The following is a 21,353-nucleotide window of genomic DNA, read 5'->3' on the forward strand; positions in this document are numbered from 1 at the left end:
TGACTGGGAAGAAGAAAAGCCAACCTCACTCTTCTAGCCATTCAGCAGTGACTGGCTGATAAATGTAAGAAGTCTGGAGTCTAGACAGAAAATTGTTCCCCTTAAACAGGGTGCTCGGAAATATTAGTGGGGAGAGGTTTCACCGAGGAATTTTTTAGGAGTGAATCTAGTTGCTGGTGGTGTCAATTATCCCTCCTCTCGTGTGTGTGTGTCTATCTTTTATTCTTCCTGTCTTGTTTCTCTATTTGTCTGTGTCTCTCGCTTTCCCCACAGACACTCTGAGTCACCCACTGTTTTTCTTCCTTCAGGCACACTAGAGATTTGTACTTTAAGATTATAAAGTGGATTTGACTGTTTTGATGCTAATTACGTCCTTTTTTAATTCTGCTCCTGCTTCATGTGCCTATCATCAAAACCTGCTTTGCAGATGGCCAATAATGACAGCTTGATTTATGTTGAGGAGATGATGGTTTCTGACTGTCAGAACTACTCTTTTAATCTCAGCTGGCTAACAGCTAAGAATTAAGCCTGAGTGTATAATGACAATATGCATTTTTCCAGACTCCTTCAGGTCTGATTTATTGTATTCAAAAGTAGGTGCATTTGCAGCATACACAGCTGGGCACATCTGTGCAGGCAGGCACACCTCTTTCAGGTGCCGACACCTGCTATGCAGATGTAAGAATTTATCAGTTGTGCTTAGATTCATAGATTCTTAAGGCCAGAGGGGACAACGAGATCATCTGAGTGATCATATTCAGTTCCTTGTTCACGATGATCCTGTTACCAGCCTGCCTGTGACAGACCCCTAGACCCTTTTCATAGTCACTGCTTTCTAGGACAGTGGTTTTCAAACTGTGGGCCGCGACCCAGTACTGGGTCAGGGGATGTAAGGCACTGGGTCGCGGCGGCTGTTAAAAGTCCCGGTGGTGGTGCTTTCCAGCTAAGGCAGGCTAGTCCCTACCTGTTCTGACATCACGCTGCACCCCGGAAGCAGCCAGCAGCAGGTCCAGCTCCTAGGCAGTGGGGCCACAGGGCTCCATGTGCTACCCCCGCCCTGAGCAAAGGCTCCGGACTCCCACTGGCTGGTTCCAGCCACTGGGAGCTGGGGGGGTCGGTGCCTGTGGGCCAGAGCTGCACGGAGCCGCTTGAGCGCCTCTGACTAGGAGCTGGACCTGCTGCTCGCCGCTTCCAGGGCTCAGGGCGGTCCGCAGTGCCAGGAGAGGTAGGAAGCCTACCTTAGCACCCCCGCAGCGCCGCTGACTGGGAGCTGTCCAAGGTAAGCCCGTGCTCCAATCCTCTGCCCCAGCCCTGAATCCCCCTCCAAACTTGGAGCCCTTTACTGCACCCCAAACCCCTCATCCCTGGCCCCACCCCAGAGCCTGCACCCCCAGCCCAGAGCCCTGACCCCCTCCTGCACCCCAAACCCCTGCCCCAGCCCAGAGCCCGCTCCCACACCATGAACCGCTCATTCCCAGCCCCAACCCACAGCCCTCGCGCCCGCACCCCAACCCTCTGCCCCGCCCTGAGCCCCTCTGACGCCCCAAACCCTCATCCCCAGCTCCATTGGTTCACGGGCATTAACAATGTTCTTCAATTGGGTCACCAGAAAAAAAGTTTGAAAACCACTGTTCTAGGATAAAGTCCCCCTCCCCTCGCATTCTGTAGATATGACCTGCATTCCTTGTTCCTAGATGTATAACTATGTATTTGGCTGTATTAAAACACATTTTGTTTGAATGGACCCAGGTTACCAAGTGGTCCAGATCCCACACCATCATTGTTTACCATTTTGACAATCCTAGTTTCATCCACAAATTTGATCAGCAATTATTTTATATTTCCAGATCACTGATGAAAATGTTGGGTAGTGTCAGGCTAGTACCAATTCCTGCAGAAAGTCCCTGGAAACACCCCCCATTGGATGATGATTCCTCATTGATGACTGCTTTGAGCTATTAGAGACACAAAGGTGGGTGCAGTAATTTCTTTTATTGGATCAACTTCTGCTGGTGAGAGAGAGAAGCTTTCGAGCCACACAGAGCTTTTCTTCAGGTCCCAAATTGTTGCTATGTGTATGGTCTTGTGTTTGTCTGTATTGAGGGACATTTTGTTTGAACGGGTCCAGCTTACTAAGTGAACCAGATTGCTCTATACAACTTTTTGTCCTCCTCATTAATTACCAGTCTGCCAATGTTCGTCATCCATAAACTTGATCAGCTGTGATTTTACATTTACTTCAGCTTGTAGGAGTTGGATCTTAAAGTGAATTTGCATGTATTACTCATTCAAAAGGAGGCTGGGCTGAGGCCCCACTGAAATGTACCCCCTTACATAAATTAGAGAGGGCTCAGGGCTGCTCTAAACCACACCCAACGGTTAGACTTCAAGTGGTCATTCTGGCAGCTGAGCATTGCCAGAATGCGGAGACATTGTGTGTTCCACCAGGCGCTACCTGAGAATCCCCAATAGCCAGGTTAAGCCAGCCTCTTTGCACTACTAGAAACCAAACTTGTTTCTCTTTAACGGTAAAAACTGACAAAGCTATAATGTAGTTTCGTTTGAGATTGTCCTACCCATTAGGTCAGACTTCCTTATTTTGGAGCCTCCCACAATTTTATGTCTATTTTATAATCCATCTGACAGTACCCTCTTCTCCTGCACGGCTCTAGCTACTACATTTCCGGCCAGAGTTGAGGTGAAGAAAAATTCTGTGTGTGAACTGCATTACAAAAATGTATCTTGTAAAAGATAAAATGTTACTTTAATATAAACATCTCTTGAAGGAACCTCTTGTCTACCCTGCCTTTTGTACCATCTGTTAAACATGGGGCCAAATTGCCTGCTATTGTAAACTGGTGTGTTTCCACTGATGTCAGAGCCAGGCCAATTTATACCAGTAGAGAATTTCCCCCAAGGTTTGTATAATTGCGGGAGTAATGCAAAGCTTTGGTTTTCTTAATGGTTTGAAAAGAAAGTTTGACAGTACTGAGCTGTTCCTGGTAGAACTTTGGTTAGGAACTTAATAAACGTAGGTATTTTCAAGACATTTTAAAATGTGCTCTTCTAGTTTGGCAGCTGAGTTAATGTTCAATTAAGTCTCTCTAACCTTGCTGCAGGGAAAGCTTGGGGACCATTTGTTATTTTAAATCCCTTTACTTTTCAACTGTCAAATTCAATTCAGGGAGCATTTACAGTTTCATTGGAAAGGTGTAATGGTGAGAGAAAAAAAGCTGTTCCAGAATCGGATGAATGATTTTTAAATGCTCAGGTGTTACAGTCTAATCTTCATAGTCCTGTGGACAGAAAGTATTATTGGGAGTATTTTCTTATCTCTATATGCAGGGAGCTACATGTGCAAATCTTCATGCCCCAGAGTGAAACTATAACCCAGGCGATTTAACCCATAGACTTACACCTGTGTATGCTTTATGGATTTACATGTATAGGCAGATTTGAGACTTTTATTTTACATGGAGTGGGCCCTTTGAAGTCAATGGAGGCCTCTTCATGGACCTCGGTGGGTTTGGATAGAGTCTGTTGTGCTGTCCAAAATGTTTAGACTAGCACAGGCTTTTCATTTTAAGGCCAAACCTCTGATTTGTTTGTGTGTTTTGCTTTGTGTTTGTTTTTTATAAAGATCATTGGATCTCACCCTCCTTCCCCCATACCCTCTTGCCTTGCCCACCTTCCCATGGGCACTCACCAGTGTAGAGGAAACAGGACAGTGGCTATGCAAGGCACCCTGCGCACGTAGAAGGGAAAGCCAACCAGCACTAGGACCCAGGAGGTGGCATCCAGCTGCCAAGGCAGTCGGGGCCTCTATTTAGGGGGCAGTTCCCCCCCCCCCCCAAAAAAAACTATGCTCAGGGACCCCAGCTGATGATGCTGGGCCAAATCATGCAGAGGGGAGCAGATGCTGCTGGGCCCGATCCTGCACTGCTCCATTTTTGTGTCCTCACCAGCTCCGCACCCTGGGTGGCTGGCCCTCTCGCCCTGCCCTAGTTATGGCCCTGGTCAAAAGTGACCGTTTCAGAAACAACACCATGCATTAAGAAGTGGTTACGGCTTAAATAACATAATCATTCTCTTACCTACTGGGGAGAAATTCACTCTACGTTCCACCTGGAGTAGAGGAGGCTGCGTGCTTCAAGTTCATGCTGGGCATCCCTACGCCTACCGTAGCACATTGTGCCCCAGTCTGTTGGATTTCTCACTGCTGTAATAACAGAATTAGAGCAAGCCCTACAGAAGGAAAGTTATGGTCTAGTGGTTAAGGTACTAGCCTAGCACAGGAGAGCGCAGGGTTCAACTCTCTTCTCTGCCACAGTGTGATCTTGATCAAAACACTCAGTTTTTCTGTTCTCCATCTGTAAAATGTAGCACTTCCCTATCTCACAGGGGGTCATGAGGCTAAAATAGTGTAGGGTACTCAGGTACTATAGTAATGGAGGACTTATAAGTACCTAAGAGAGATACTGATGCTAAATGCATTTCCTGGGCCCTCTGAATCAAGGCAACTATCACCCTAAATGAAATTATTTTATTTAAATCAAGCTTTAAATACTTCTTATCCGATCAAGTACTGATATGACTGTGGCATTCATGTAGTGCAGAGGCCCTGAATTTCACTTTTGGCCCATCAAAGGAGAATTGGTTGAGTTAAGTGATTTTTTTATTATTATTATTTTTTTGACATATCACTTTATATTTTTCATTTCCTGCCCTTTAGTTTCCACGGGGCTTAGTGAGCATCTCATAACCCAGTAGCCATTTTTCACCTGAACGCTGACAACATTTTTCACTCATACCCTAATGGTGAAATGTATGTTTAAATAACATTTCAAATAAACGCAGGAGGCTCTAGGTAACAGATGAGCCAGCTGGAGACGTGGATGCGTCATAGCTGGAAAGATCATAGATTCGGGTTGTTGTTTTTTTAAAATGTTCCCATTTCTAACAAGCAACCAGAAGGACCTGCCCACAAGACCGTATTTATCATCATAAACCAAGCTGTTGTGAAATATCCAAAGCAGGCAGTATATAGATTCCCGTCCCCAGAAATGAGCTTGTTATAATAATTTCTGTCCATTTTCTGAAGCATATTATCAAAATTGATATTTGCTCTCAAAGTTCTGTAAAACTTTCAGTTGTTGAGTTGAGGTGAAAAACATTTTGGAAGGTACAGCTGCAAGTCTGCATATTTTCCTCTTTTTAGCTCAGTCAGAATGGTTAGTGGATAAAACATGAATTCTTAGGGTCATATCTCATCACCATTTCACATACTGGGCACCTGCTGAAGTCAGTAGGATGTCTGAGCATAAATCAATGGTCCTTATTGATCGTGATCTGCTGTCACCCTTACTCACCATAAGCAGTGCTTAATCAAATACTCCCATCAAAGTCAATGGAAATTCTCCCATGAACAAATATCTGTGAGTAAGGATTGGGGCCTAAACTGTGTTTCACCTTTGTCACCTTGAATCGGGTTTGAGGGATCTTACAGAATGCAGGTACTGGTTCTCGGCCTAATTCTAGCACCACAGCACTGACAGATCGGACAAAATGCAATAGACTACACAATGGCAAGGGATGCCCAGCATGAACTATAATGCAGACTGAGGAACCTTGGGGCCCATCCTTCTGCTGACATCCATGTCAATCCTCCTGTTTTCTTCAGTAGGAGCAGAATCGAGTCCCAACATGAACATAATGAGGAGAGTCCCTCTTACAGAGAACTTAACAGTCTTAAATAGTAAAGGGTCCTGTAAGCTCCATGCATAGACATGGAAATCTAGGGAAGCTTCCAGGCGTGGAGCACATCTGCAGTAAGACCATCAAGACTTTCTATAAAATGTTGCAGTAAACCACTTTTGAGGCATAGTTGGTCCTGATATTCAGTCATTGGCCTCTGTTAGCCCATGCAGATATAGCCTTGCATTTTTCAAGTGAAAACGCTTCTGTATTCACCTAGCTTTAACATATGCATTTGCACAAGTGTCCCAATCTCACTTTATAATCAGACTGAGGAATCAGTCTCGGAAAGACAAGCAATGCTTCAAGACAGGTTTCAGCATAGCAGCCGTGTTAGTCTGTATCCGCAAAAAGAAAAGGAGGACTTGTGGCATCAAATAAATTTGTTAGTCTCTAAGGTGCAACAAGTCCTCCTTTTCTTAATGCTTCAAGAGTTGTTCTCTCAGAGCGGGGCCTGTAAATCATTAGTATGCTACTGCTCTAACAGCGCATGTAAATAATAATCATTCAAAATGAAACTAACATACCTGGCACAGCTGAGACACATTGACCACAGCAGTTACTGTACTAAGCAGCCCGCAGGTTGTAGCTGTATCCAGTACAGTATCATCACCGAAGGCTTGATCATCCTCTACCGGAGAACCTCGGAAAGCCAGAGCACTTGAGATTTCTCACATACTTGACAACTGCAGCTTGTCACAGATGTGTGGCTAATACTAAGATAAAGAAGCTGTGAATGATACAGGTTCATACATTTGTGAGAAACCCATTCTAAAAAAATTACAACCAGCATGAATACTTAAGAAAGCAACAATCTGCCACTAGACTATATTTACTGTCTGAGTCCATAAATCCTTTGTGTGCATGGAAATTCTTTGGAAATGAGTATTTAAAAAAGAAATGAAACGTTGATGTGAACATGTAAAAGCTCTATTTAATGATCCTCTACCAATATAATGGTTGGTAGCTATAAACCCATGAGAACTGGCATGATTATTGCCTGACTGGCTTATCTAATGGAAAAGGCATTTCAATTAAACTTGTCTGCGCCTCAATTTACATGACGCATTCTCGGTATTAGCCCTTTTTACACATGTAACTGCTAGAGGAAAACGTGGGAATTTAGGGTAAAATTTTCAAAAAAGTCTAAGTGAATTCAGATCCTAAGTCCCATTTTCAAAGGACGAGTGCCTAAGTCCCACTGGTTTTCAGTAAGACTTAGGTGCTTTTGGAAACTTTTCTCATATTCTAAATTTGACTCATCTCACTTCCTGGTTATAGATACACACAGCTTTCATTAGTGTTGATGGAGTAACACATGCATTCAACTAAGAATTCATATCCCTCTGTTTAGTTCACTTTAAGGACATGATCCTGTGAAGTCGGGCACTCCTTTGCTTCAGTGGGAGTTTTGCTTAGTTTGCTTGTGACATTTATGAGCAGCCTTCTGGATCAGGCCCTAAGTTATCGCTAGAGAAGTCAACTCTAGTTGGTTTCATATTTTTCTTCATGAATTGTATCCTAGACAGAATGTCAAATTGCTTGCAGGAAACAGCTCTTTGGGGGACTAGCTGGTTCCAGGCTTATTTTGCAGAGTCCTGCTCTGTAATGGGTTTGTGGATAGAAGGTTAGAGCTGGTTTAAAAAATGCATGTCTTTTTTCAATGGAAACCTGAAACTGAAAGAAGTAGGGTTTTTGTTGGTTTGGTTTTTTGTTTGTTTCACTTTTGGTTTTAAAAAATGCAGCTTTAAAAAAAACACGTGTGTCCCGTCCCGTCCCGTCCCCCCACGTTTTTTAATGAAAGCCAGAAATTTTTACCAAAAATATTTTTATATTTCCGGTGGAAAAACTGGAAAATTTAGATCAAAACAAAAGATTTCCACCCAAATGTTCATTTTGGTTGAAAAGTCACTTAGTGTTGGAAAAAACAATTCAATGAAAAAATGTCCAACAGGTCTAGTCCTCCCAGCACCGGGTGTCATGCTCCGCTGAGTTACCACTGCCTATTTCTCAATCTCCCATCCTTTGTCTGTTCTCTGTTGTTTCCTTTTGCAATTTTCTGTTTCTTTCCTTCTTTTTTTTTCTAATTGCCTCTTGCACAGCTGGCTCCTCCCTCTCTTCTCTGCCTCCACTCTTCGCTCTGCCTCCTTGTTTCTTAAGTCATCTGCGGCTGGCAGCTTGGCTGGATGTGGGGTCAGGGCAGGAGTGTCCCTTAGCAGCTCAGTGCTGAGTTCCATGTGCTCTCATGGCCCCAGTTGCATAAGAGATGAGCCTGCAGCAATGTACGTGCAAACTGCTCCCACCCTGGGCTGCATTTACAGTCAGTGGTACCTGCCGCTGGGAGAGACCATTTGCAGAAGGCATCCGACTCCACCGATCATTTGCTTGGCTCTATCTCCCCCCCCCCCAGATAAGCCTGGAGTGCCAGACCCTGCTGGTAAGTGTTGGCTCCATGAGTTGCTAATGGTATACAAGGCCTTTGACTTCTAGGTTGCTGGTTTGGATTCTGGCAAGGTCAGTAGCGACTGACAGTGGTTCCCATCTGATGGCTGTTGATAGAAATAAGTTTGGGAGTCTCAGTTCAATCCCCGGAGGACACCAGCTGACCACTGTCAAATATACCACCGCGGCGGGCATCAATTGGCACTCCTGTGGGCAGACAAGTGAAGGATGGAAATTGAACTGCCCCCTCATCCCCAGTAGTTGTCTCTTTGGGCCATGACTGAGACACACTGGCAGAGCATGTGGGGAAGCCAGCCTTCATGCAATCAGCATTGCCCCCGGTCTGTAAGGACAGGACTTCTTTCTCTAGGATGGTGATCAGGCCAAAGAAACTAAAGGATCTGGGGAAAGGATCTGGTTAGACTGGGAAGCAAGCGAGAGAGGAATATGAAGTGGAAAAAAAGAACATACTTGTTCTGTGGTGACACATATACAAATAGTCCCAAGCGCCAGCTTCAGACGGTCTGTAACTCAGAGCTGATGGTGTTGTTACAGAGACAAGGTGGGTGAGGTAATATCTGCGATTGGACCCACTTCTGTTTGCGAAAGACAAACTCTCACGGAGCTCTTCTTCATGTCTTTTACAGCCTTGTTTTTGTACACTTCGTCACAATGTGGACTCAGACGTGGAGGAGTCTGTTAACCCCCTCTTCTTCCCTCCTAAAATAGAGCTGATTAATGATCAAATGTTGGCTACTGTGTATGTTTGGCAACTTTCTAAATAACATGTCTAATATGCACATGCTGTAAGTTGAATACCAAGGGCCAAATTACACTTGCAACTCCCACTGGTGTCAGTGCATTCCAGGCATGTATTTCCAAAGGCAGAACTTAGCCCCATGCACCAGACTGGGAATGCCCTTATTCACCTCACTGGGCAAATACTCACACAACTAGTCCCTTGGACTTCAGTGGCACTACTCTTGTGAGTAGCTGCTCACTAATGTCCGTAAGGGCTGCAAGTCTTGCCCTAATTGTGATCTGTTGAGAGAGTGATATGTGCATTGACACAGATCAAAAGCTGTGCTTTAAGACACCCTCAAGTAGCGCACATGTAAAAGAGCTGAAATTCTATTCTTAGTGCACTCTGGTGACCCCGATTATATTTGCCATTCCCCCCTTGCAACGGACTCTAAAGAGGGGGTGATCTAGGATATCAGAGTTACTGCAAAACCTGTGTACTGTGTGCTGATTTAAAGGTGATGCCTTAATTTACATTTTCTTGTTTCTCTGAATGCACCATTCCTGTTGTCACTAAGTGTAATTGTTGCGGATTGCTTGCTTTGCAGGTGCAAATAACTGAACTTGCAAATATGGATGTTAAATCAGAGGCCAGGTTTTAACATGTCCCTTTGCTCCCTCAATAGATCACATTATTTCAGTATGTAATCTATGACTCTGTCAATGCATAGATCAAAAAGCTGTGTCGTAGAGTCCTCAAGTGGAGTACATGTGAAAAAAAGCTGGAATTCTATTTTCAATTAATTCTTCCATCAACCTACCCGCGTTTCCACTGGGAGTTAGGTGAACCTAACTACTAAATCATGCAGGGCGTAAAATTTTTCAGAGCCCCAAGTGACCTCGCTAGGTCAGTCTAACTTTTAAGTGAAGAACAGGCCTTAGGGTGAAGATAAACTATCAGATCTGCAGACTGAAGTGACAATGAAATCATTCAGTTTGGAACAGCATGTTGACCTGGGCTGGCAATATCAGCAATTCTCTCTTATTTTTTTATAGTTAGTTTTATTTAAGTGTAAAAAAAGAAAGTAATAATTAGTTACTTATTTCGCTTTATGCATTTATTATTTGTGTCAAAGTAGTTTTATAGGAATAGTTTTGGGAGTGCAAATAATTGTGCCCCTAAAGAAGACCATTTCGATATGAATCTAAATTTGTAGGCACAATCAGGGAAATCAAATGTTCAGACATCTAAGGCCCTGATCCAGTAAAACACAAAAGCATTGCCTAACTTTAAGCATATGAACAATCCCAATGAAATTAACACACATGATTAAGAGCTTTGCAGGAATTAAGCCTAGAAGATCTGATTTGCTGGTGCAAATAATTGAGCTTGCAAGTGTGCATATTAAATACAAGTCCATTTCACATCCTGGAATAAAAAACTTAAAACAAATTAGAAAATCTATATATCTATGATCAGTCCAGTTTTACAAGATGCTGTGTGCCGTCATCTCCCCCTGAAATCAAGAAACCCGAAGCAGCATGAGGCCCATGACTTTTGCATATAAAGGGCAAGATCTTTAGGTCGTGTAAGTTGGTACAGCGCCACTGAAGTCAGCAAAGCTATTCAGATTTACACCAGGAATGAAGTCCTGGCTCCATTAAGGTCAATGGCAAAATGTCATTGATTTCAATAGGACCAGGATTTCACCCTAGATGAGGAACTGGCTCAATGTATCTTTTCTCTCACCTCTCCTTTCTCCTTCACTCGTTTTTCAGTACCACTCCAGATGGTCTTTGGGAAGGCAGCTGATGCGTAGTGTAAACCTCATTGCCCACGTCGGATAATCAGGCCACTATTCAACAACAAATAATTTGAAATAGCAAAAAGCGTTTCAGGCTGAGCTCTCGTGACATTTGAAGCTAACAGATCTGCTTATGAACTTGTCAGATAGATTTTTGGTAAGCAGACTGGGGCTAACATTTTCAAAAATGCCTTGGACCCTTTTTGAGAAAACGATGTAGCCACTTAAATCCCTTTTGAAAATAGGATTTAGGCTCCTCATCACCGAGGATGAGATTTTCAAAAAAAAATATTTCGGTGCCTAGTGGCATTTTCAGAAGAAATTAGGCAGTTTTGAAGATTTGACCCCACATCAGGAGCACTAGCGCAGCGGGACCATTCCATCATGAGTTTCAGTTTTATTGTAGTTTGGCGGGGGTGGGGGGAGGGAATAAAAGTTCAGTTGTCAACATTTTCAAACTTGGATAGCTAAAGTTAGACACCTAAATAAGTGGTCTGGATTTTCTGGGTGCTGAGCCAAGTTCTGGCTTTTTCAGATGAAGTGAAATTCATATCCTCAGACTGACAACAGGGGGCAAGGCAGGAAGTAGGAGTTGCATCACTTTTTGTGCCACTTGCATAGTGTGGTAGAATGACTAGCTCCATGTAAATAAGGACCTATGGCCCTTCCTCCAACCCACTCCTCTCACCCTGATTCCACGTTGGTCTATGCAGGGCAGCCTGCCACGCCCACTCCATCATGCAAAGGGTGCAGAGGCCCCCAGGCATAGCTACTGGTCCCGCAGCACCAATGCAGTGTTTGTACCAGGATTGTGATTGTTTAATTAGATGTGAACAGGAAAACCGCTACAAACAGGTTTACTATATTTTAGACCGTGTGTGGCTCTGTGCTTCTTACCTCTGTTCTATTTCAGGTTAATGTAAAACTGCTGTGAATACAATTATGTAATTAATTGTTTTGCCGCCAGTTTTCCCTGGGAACTTTTCAGTCTTTGTCTCCTTGCAGCTAAACATCAAAATAACTGATCAATGACAAATGCACATCAAAACTGAACTCTGCACGTCCATGAAATTCAAAGGTAAATATGCCTTCCGTATTGACAGTACGGCAGATAGCAGCAAAGGCAGGAAGTGATAACAATTATTTTAAATTGACAATATTCTGTAAGAAGCATTGAGCACAGACAACAATCTCAAAATACAAAGGTAATTATTTTGCATATAGATAAAAGAACATCTAACCTCTTAAAGAGCAAAGATAATTTCTAAAGATTGAAAACATTTTCACAGAGAAATTAATTTTTCCATCTCAAGAACTACAGGTGCTAGCTTTTTTCTGCTTCTTTAATAAGCTCTAAGAACATAAGAACGGCCATACTGGGTCAGACCAAAGGTCCATCTAGCCCAGTATCCTGTCTTCCAACAGTGGCCAATGCCAGGTGCCCCAGAGGGAATGAACAGAACAGGTAATCATCAAGTGATCCATTCCCAGCTTCTGGCAAACAGAGGCTAGGGACACCATCCTTGCCGATCCTGGCTAATGGCTATTGATGGACCTAGCCTCCCTGAATTTATCTAGTTCTTTTCTGAACCCTGTTATAGTCTTGGCCTTCACAAAATCCTCTGGCAAAGAGTTCCACAGGTTGACTGTGCGTTGTGTGAAAAATACTTTCTTTTGTTTGTTTTAAACCTGCTGCCTATTAATTTCATTTGATGATCCCTAGTTCTTGTGTTATGAGTAAGAACTTCCTTATTTACCTTATTTACTTCCTTATTTACCTTCTCCACATCAGTCATGATTTTATAGACCTCTATCATATCCCCCCTTTGTCGTCTCTTTTCAAAGCTGAAAAGTCCCAGTCTTATTAATTTCTCCTCATACGGCAGCCATTCCATACCCGTAATAATTTTTGTTGCCCTTTTCTGAACCTTTTTCAATTCCTATATATCTTTTTTGAGATGGGGCGACCACATCTGCACGTAGTATTCAGGATGTGGGCGTACCATGGATTTATATAGAGGCAATATGATATTTTCTGTCTTATTATCTATCCCTTTCTTAATGATTCTCAACATTCTGTTCACATTTTTGATTGCCACTGCACACTGAGTGGATGTTTTCAGAGAACTATCCACAATGACGTCAAGATCTCTTTCTTGTGTGGTAACAGCTAATTTAGACCCCATCATTTTATATGTATAGTTGAGATTATGTTTTCCAATATGCATTACTTTTCTTTTATCCACATTGAATTTCATCTGCCATTTTGTTGCCTAATCACCCGGTTTTGAGAGATCCTCTTGTAACTCTTTACAGTCTGCCTGGGACTTAACTATCTTGAGTATTTTGTTTCATCTGCAAATTTTGCCACCTCACTGTTTACCCCTTTTTCCAGATCATTTGTGAATATGTTAAATAGGACTAGGCCCAGAACAGACCCCTGGGGGACACCACTATTTACCTCTCTCCATTCTGAAAACTGACCATTTATTCCTACCCTTTGTTTCCTATCTTTTAACCAGTTACCAATCCACAAGAGAACGGTCTCTCTGATCCCATGACTGCTTACTTTGCTTAAGAGCCTTTGGTGAGGGGCCTTGTCAAAGGCTTCCTGAAAATCTAAATACACTATATCCACTGGATCCCCCTTGTCCACATGCTTGTTGACCCCCTCAAAGAATTCTAGTAGATTGGCGAGGCATGATTTCCCTTTACAAAAATCAAGTTGACTATTTCCCAACAAATTATGTTCATCTATGTGTCTGACAATTTTGTTCTTTAATATAGTTTCAACCAGTTTGCCCGGTACTGAGGTGAGGCTTACCGGCCTGTAATTGCCGGAGTCACCTCTGGAGCCTTTTTTAAAAATTGGAGTCACATTAGCTATCCTCCAGTCATATGCTACTGAAGCTGATTTAAATGATAGGTTACAAACTACAGTTAGTAGTCCTGCAATTTCACATTTGAGTTCCTTCAGAACTCTTGGGTGAATACCATCTGGTCTTGGTGTTTAGTTTATCAGTTTGTTCCAAAACCTCCCCAATGACACATCAATCTGGGACAGTTCCTCAGATTTGTCACGTAAAAAGAATGGCTCAGGTTTTGGAATATCCCTCACATTCTCAACCATGAGGACCGATGCAAAGAATTCATTTAGTTTCTCTGCAATTGCCTTATCGTCCTTGAGTGCTCCTTTAGCATCTTGATCGTCCAGTGGCCCCACTGGTTGTTAACAGGCTTCCTGCTTCTGATGTACTTAAAAAAAAATTTACTATTACTTTTTTGAGTCTTTGGCTAGCTGTACTTCAAATTCTTTTTTGGGCTTCCTAAATATATTTTTACACTTCATTTTCCAGAGTTTATGCTCCTTTCTATTTTCCTCACTGCTGCTTTTACTTTGTTGTTTAGCCACGGTGGCTCTTTTTAGGTTCTTACTGTGTTTTTTTAATTTGAGGTATACATTTAAGTTGAGCCTCTATTATGGTGTCTTTAAAAAGTTTCCATGCCGCTTGCAGGGATTTTACTTTTGGCACTGTACCTTTTAATTTCTGTTTAACTCACCTCCTCATTTTTGTATGGTTCCCCTTTCTGAAATTAAATGCTAGTGTTGGGCCGCTCTGGTGTTTTCCCTGCCACAGGAATGTTAAATTTAATTATATTATGGTCACTATTACCAAGTGGTCCAGCTATATTCACTTCTTGGACCTCATCCTGTGCTCCACTGAGGACTAAAACAAGAATTGCCTTTCCTCTTATGGGTTCCAGGACTAGCTGCTCCAAGAAGCAGTCTTTTAAGGTATCAAGAAACTTTATCTCTGCATCCCGTCCTGAGGTGATATGTATCCAGTCAATATGGGGATAGTTGAAATCTCCCATTATTATTGAGGTTTTTATTTTAATAGCCTCTCTAATCTCCCTGAGCATTTCACAGTCACTATCACCATCCTGGTCAGGTGATGGATAACATATCCCAACTGCTATATTCTTATTATTCAAGCATGGAATTACTATCCATAGAGATTCTAAGATACAGTTTGGTTCATTTAAGATTTTTACTTCATTTGATTCTACGCTTTTTTTCACATATAGTGCCACTCCCCCACCAGCACAACCTGTTCTGTCCTTCCACTATATTTTTTACCCTGGTATTACTGTGTCCCGTTGATTATCCTCATTCCACCAAGTTTCTGTGATGCCTATTATATCAATATCTCATTTAATACGAGGCACTCTAGTTCACCCATCTTAGTATTTAGACTTCTAGCATTGGTATATAAGATGATAAAGATGAATGAATCAGGCGCCATTTCTTGATGTAAATGGAAGTTTCCCCTCTTCAGTAGGCTTTGCAGCAGGCTCATTGAAGCACCGAGGAAAAATTCTGACAATACTAGAAACTGTGACCGGAATATCTGTTTTCTACTAAATGTCTGTATTGTTAACTGCGAGCTCTAGGGAAGGCACTATAAGGAACTGAGAAATCTAGCACTCCAGTGATCTCCTGTTTATTGCTGATTAAATTCATTGTCAAAGTGCTGCAGTAATGAGTCATGTGGTTATGAATCCTGCCAATATATTTTACATTGCAATCAAGTGGGCGTTAACGTGGTGCGATTCTGGAAGACTCCTGAACAAGTGGGCGATATGAAAAGGATCAAAGGCATGATCCTGGAATAAAAAGTGGGAGCGGAGGGGTTGAGACACACCAAAGGTCTCATCCTCCATTCCTCTTCACCTTGTGCAGCCTTTTAAACTGGTGCATAGTGGGTATCAGATGCTACCAGGCACACAGGGCACACAGCTGAAGGAGAGGAATACTTGGAGCTGGATTCTCATTTACAAAAAGGACCCTTTACACAGCTGTGACAGTGTAATGAGGTCTTGAAAGCTAAAGGATAATATTAGCACATGAACAAATGGGTAGAAACGGTCCATGAATAAATTTAGGGCTAGAAATTAGAAAAAGGTTTCTAACCATCAGAGGAGTGAGGTTCTGAAACAGCCTCCCAATAGGAATAGAGAGGGCAAACAACCTAACCAGTTTTAATATGGATAAATTCACGATTGGGATGATATGACAGGGTTGCCTGCAATCGCAGGGGACTGGGCTCAGTGACCCAGAAGGTCCCTTCTAGTCCTTTGTTCCAATGTCAGAGTAAAATGTAACCTAGTTAATGCCAGAGCAGCATATATGAGCCTTTGTATAAATGAGAATCAGGTCCCCATTCTCCAAGTTTTTGTTTGTTTGTTTATTTTAATTGTTTAAATAGAATGTGCAGTGTTGTGACAAAGTCATAAGAGGTTTCAAGTCTTGCAATATTTGGTGTTTTTCTTAAAGCTCCAGCTCCTGGAGTCATGTGACTAATAATCTTAAATTTCATTTAATAAAAGAAAGAAGTAAGCTTCTAGCCTTCACGGTTGCAGAGAAAAGCCTAAAAATGTGAACTACACAAGCTCACAACTAGAATGGCAAATAAAAAGAACCCCTCCTCTTTTTTTTAAAGACTTATGATTTGTTTGAAGCCTGACTAACACTTCGGTTTATGTCCCATTCAAACAGGCCACACAATCAGTCGAGCTGAAACTATTTTCAAAATCTATAGTGTCGCGTGGGGCCTAGATTTCCAAGTTCATTGAATCTCTGATTTGGAGCTGATATTGACTGATTTTATTTGGGATCATTAATTTCCTTGATTTCAATAAACAAATAGTCTCATCAACTTGTCCCTATTATATGGACTAGTGTTTTATTGTCAGCGAGGGACAATATATAATTTGTTCAGAGTTGTCCTAGTTTAACAAATTAAGCCCTTTAACAACAATCCTATTAATTGACTTTGACTGTATTGCGTTCATTACAGAAAGGATCATGAACATTTAATTGTAGAGAATTATTCTCCAATTCAGCAGAAACAAAACAAACAACACATGCTTAACACGCAGCCTCCAATAAGAGTTTGTTAGCACTGTGTTTAAGGATTGTACTTAATGTTAAAATAATTCTGTGATGGTAGTAATTATATGAATAACATGCTGGTAAGGAATAATAAGATAATATAACACAGAAGTACCGCCATTGAAATCAAATTTGTTTTTATAAACAGAATAAAAGCCAGAAGGAGTGGAGGGGCTCCAAGATAGAAATTGGATGTCAAAATTTTTACCTCTAGGTCACCTAAATCCAGACCATTTTGGTAATAACTGAAACTCTGTGCTCTTTGGCTTGTGTAAAATGAGGTTAACAGTCTCTGTCTGGTTCTGACTATATAGGTATATTGTATAGTATATATAGGTTCTGAGTACATAGTATAGAACAAAAACACCCACTTTAACCTGAATCCTTGGTGGAGGTATCAGCAGTAAGGCCAAGGACTGAAGTATCTTTTCATTCCCTTGCAGAGGTGGTTTTAAAGGGCCTAATCTCTCTGCAGCACCCCCAGGAGTGCAATGGAGTCATGTATTCAGACTCTCCTCAGCCAGGTTGGAGCAGTTAGCATCACTAGCCTAAGGACAGAAACTCGGCCCTCCAATCAAGTTCCTCTGGTGCTTCCCCCTTCCAGGATTCCAAGGAAACAAAACAAAAAGAGCTAAACAGAAAAAGGAAAAAAACCACCAGTCCCAAATAAGCCATCAGCCTCTCTGCCTTCTGGGGGCCTTGGCCAAACCACAATCTGTCTCAGTATCTTCTGGTCAGATAATTGTGACCACCTTTCTTTCAGGATATTCACACAATCATAGGAGTAGGCTGTGGCCTAGACTAGGCCTCTCCGTAGGAGCTGAGGGAATGAGTGGTTGGCCTTCTTTTGAACTCTTCCTCCAGTCCTGATATCCCAAGATGGTTCCATCGGGAGCTCTTTGATGAACTGAAAATCAAAAAGGAATCCTACAAAAAATGGAAACATGGACAAATTGCTAAAGATGAGTACAAAAGTATAGCACAAGCATGCAGGGACAAAATCAGGAAGGCTAAGGCACAAAATGAATTACACCTAGCAAGGGACATAAAAGGCAATGAGAAGAGGTTCAATAAATACATGAGGAGCAAGATAAAGACGAAGGAGTGTGTGGGTTTACTACTTATCAGAGAAGGAGAACTAATAATGGATGGCATCAAGAAGGCTGAGGTATTTAATATCTATTTTCCTTCGGTCTTTTCTAAAAAGGTTAATTGTGACCAGATGCTTAATACAATTAATTTTAACAACAAGGAGGAAGGAATACCAGCCAAACTAGGGAAAGAATAGGTTAAAGAATATTTAGATAAGTTAGATATATTCAAGTTGGCAGGGCCTGACGAAATTCACCGTAGGACACTTAAGGAACAAACTGAAGCAATATCAGACCGTTAGTGATCATTTTTGCGAGCTCATGGAGGATAGGTGAGGTTCCAGAGGACTGGAGAAGGGTAAACATAATACTTTTCTTTAACCAGGGAACAAAGAGGACCTGGGAATTATAGACCAATTGTTTAACTTTGATAGTTGGAAAGATACTGGAACAAATTATTAAACAATCAGTTTATAAGCACCTAGAGGGCAATAGGATTAAAAGGAATGGCCAGCATGGATTTGTCAAGAACAAATGATGCCAAACCAACCTCATTTCCTTCTTTGACAGGGTTACTGGTGTAGTGGATGGGGGAAACAATAGACATGGTATATCTTGATTTAATAAGGCTTTTGACACAGTTTAACATGACTTTATCATAAGCAAACTAGGGAAATGCGGTCTAAATGAAATTACTATATGGTGGGTGCACAGTGGGTTGAAAGACCATACTCAAAAGTAGTTATCACTGTCAAACCTTGAGGCTATATCCAATGCAGTCCCACAAGAGTCAGCCCCGGATTCGGTACTATTGAATATTTTCATTATGTCTCACTCTACTTGGTGCCAGTGAGGCCTCAACTGGAGTACTGTGTCCAGTTTTGGGTATCACACTTTTGAAGAAAAATATGAATAAACTGGAGAGAGGCCAGAAGAGAGCAACAAAAATAACAAAAGGTTTAGAAAACCTGAGCTATGGGGAAAGCTTAAAAAACTTAGGTATGTTTAGTCTTGAGAAAAGAAGACTGGGGTGGGGGGATGTGATAAGTTTTCGTATATAATAATGACTGTTATAGAGAGGGTGATGATCAGTTGTTCTCCATGTCCACTGAAGGTAGGACAAGAAGTAATGGGCTTAATCTGCAGCAAGGGAGATTTAGGTTAGATATTAGGAAAAAACTTTTTAACTGTTAGGGTAGTTAAGCTCTGGAATAGGCTCCCAAGGGAGGTTGTGGAATCCCCATCACTGGAGGTTTTTAAAACAGGTTAGATAAACACCTGTCAGGATGGTCTAGGCTTACTTGGTCCTGCCTCAGCATGGGGGGGATGGACTAGGTGACTTATTACGGTCCCTTCCAGCCCTACATTTCTATGATTCTATGGCTTGCAGGTGCCACAGAGTAGGGCTACTTGAGCCCTTAGCAACTCTTTAACCTCTTCCTGTCTGGTGCAGTTTGTCCACCCCATTAGAGAGGTCTTCCAAGGTCAATGGGGAGGTACCCTCTGAAGTGTAGTTTTGGGGGGAACACTTGCACTGCTACTCAATGTGGTGTGCCTCTGCTGAGGGTAAAGGGAGCGCATCAGTCTCTGCTGCTGTCAAGCCAATACAGTCTGCGAGCATTAAATTCCCACAGGTTTGGTGCCTCTTTGCAAAGAAACGTTGTGTTTCTGTGCTCTAAGCCAAACACGGGGGTTGGCGTCCTAGTGTTGGAGATCAAGGCTCAAAGAAAGCCTGCAAGCAATCCGGAGCACCAAGTTCAGAGCTTGTGACTATAGGCATCTCTACACTGCAATTAGACACCAGTGGCTGGCTCATGCCAGCTGACTCGGGGCTGTTTGTTTATGGTGTAGACATTTCGGCTCACGGTGGAGCTAGGGCTTTAGGTGGGAGGGTCCCAGAGCTCAGATCACAGCCCCTTAGCCTGAGCCCCATGAGCCTGAGTCAGCTGGCACAGGCCAGCAGCGGGTGTCTAAATTCAGTGTAGACAGACCCTGTATGATGATATCAAATGCAGTCTGGTGGGATAGCGAGCAAATTTCCACTTATCATGAAAGGACATGCATGTAACAATGGTCTGTTAATCATTTAAGTATTTATATGGCCCATGTGACCCAGCATATGAGGTCCTCGTGAACATTAACAAATTACTACCCAATATGGGAGTATTCTCATTTTACAGATGGAGTCCTGAGGCAATTTTTCCCTAGGGATTTTACATGGGAAGCCTGCAGCAGAGCTAGGAATTTAATTCAGTCCTATTCAGCTCAAGTCAACAAGACTTCATTGGCATGACAAACTACACTTGTCAGCCCCTAGGGATAGGGATCATATTTTGTACAGCACCTTGCACAATGGGGTCCTTGGTCACGACTAGGGCTCTTAGGTGCTATGCTAATATAAATAATAAAATACAGGTAATGTCTAAGTGTAAAAGGAGTTAGACCCTTCAGGTCTCTGTCACAGGTAGGTGATATACTCTAAGGCTAGAGCTACTCAGTGTTTAGATCTAGGTCCCCTGTCCTTCCTGATCCATTTGTCATTCCTCTCTATTCCTCATCTGGTGCTAAGGAGCACAATACTGCCTTTGCCATCTCTCTCATTTCTCTCAGAGTCAGACACTGGTTTTCCTCATTGCTTCCTAATGAGAAATCTGTTACAATTCCTTATGACTTGAGGAAATCTGTCTCACACTTCGTGTATTTTAGACACTGAAGCAGAAAGTGCCTTCTCTGTTTCAATCCCTCCTCTTTTACATTGGCTGTGCTGTCATTTCTCTCTGGGTTTAGACCATACTTTATCCCTCCCAATTTCCACTTCAAATTTATGGCCAATGATTCTGTATTTGGTAGATTATACCTAAGACCTTGTCTATACTAGGAGTGCTTTTCTACCTATATAGGCCTTCCAGAAACTTCCATCCAGTCTTGTATTACCCAAGTCTTAAAAAGCTTGTGTGTGGCTGGCAATTGAGTCCCCTCTCAATATATACCCAACTGTATAGTCTGTGTAAACTGAAACATCTCAACAAAAAAACTCAATAAAATAAATCCTTCCCTGAGAAAAGAGATGAGAGAAATTGTGTGAAGAGGCCATATTTGGGGTCAGGAAGGAATTTTTCTTCTGGTCGGATTGTCAGAGATACAGGGGTTTTTTCGCCTTCCTCTGCAGCATGGGGCACAGGTCACTTGCAGGTTTAAATTAGTGTAAATGGCAGATTTTCTGTAACTTGGAGTGTTTAAATTGTTATTTGAGGACTTCAGTGACTCAGCCAGAGGTAATGGGGCTATTACAGGAGTGGGTGGGTGAGGTTCTGTGGCCTGCAATGTGCAGGAGGTCAGACTAGATGAGCATGATGGGCCCCTCTAGCCTTAAAGTTTATGAGACTAAAATGCCTTCATTGTGCATCTGTCAGTCAGCTAGTTGCAAAAGTGAGGATACCAAAGCACATGAAGAGAGGGCTGTCTTCATTCTGATGAAACTGGGGAAAAAGAGTAGTTGGGGGGGATGAAATCTGCAAGGATAGCAGATATCTGGAGTTGCTGTGTCTGCAGCCTCTTTGTTGC

General features: G+C 42.3%; 1 protein-coding gene across 7 annotated transcripts in view; it reads left to right on the top strand.

Annotated features, from left to right (window-relative positions):
- PAK5 (p21 (RAC1) activated kinase 5) overlaps nt 1-21,353 on the top strand; it is a 210,322-nt gene that overhangs the window by 64,166 nt on the left and 124,803 nt on the right. For 6 of the 7 annotated variants that reach the window (XM_075127251.1, XM_048842569.2, XM_048842568.2 and 3 more), the window contains exon 2: nt 1,848-1,972. The exons of the other annotated variant lie outside the window; for it this stretch is intronic. The gene's annotated coding sequence lies outside the window, so the exon portion shown is untranslated. The remainder of the gene's footprint in view (nt 1-1,847; nt 1,973-21,353) is intronic. 7 annotated transcript variants of the gene reach the window in all.

The sequence above is a fragment of the Caretta caretta genome, chromosome 3, assembly GCF_965140235.1.
Source record: "Caretta caretta isolate rCarCar2 chromosome 3, rCarCar1.hap1, whole genome shotgun sequence".
Taxonomy (NCBI): domain Eukaryota; kingdom Metazoa; phylum Chordata; order Testudines; family Cheloniidae; genus Caretta; species Caretta caretta.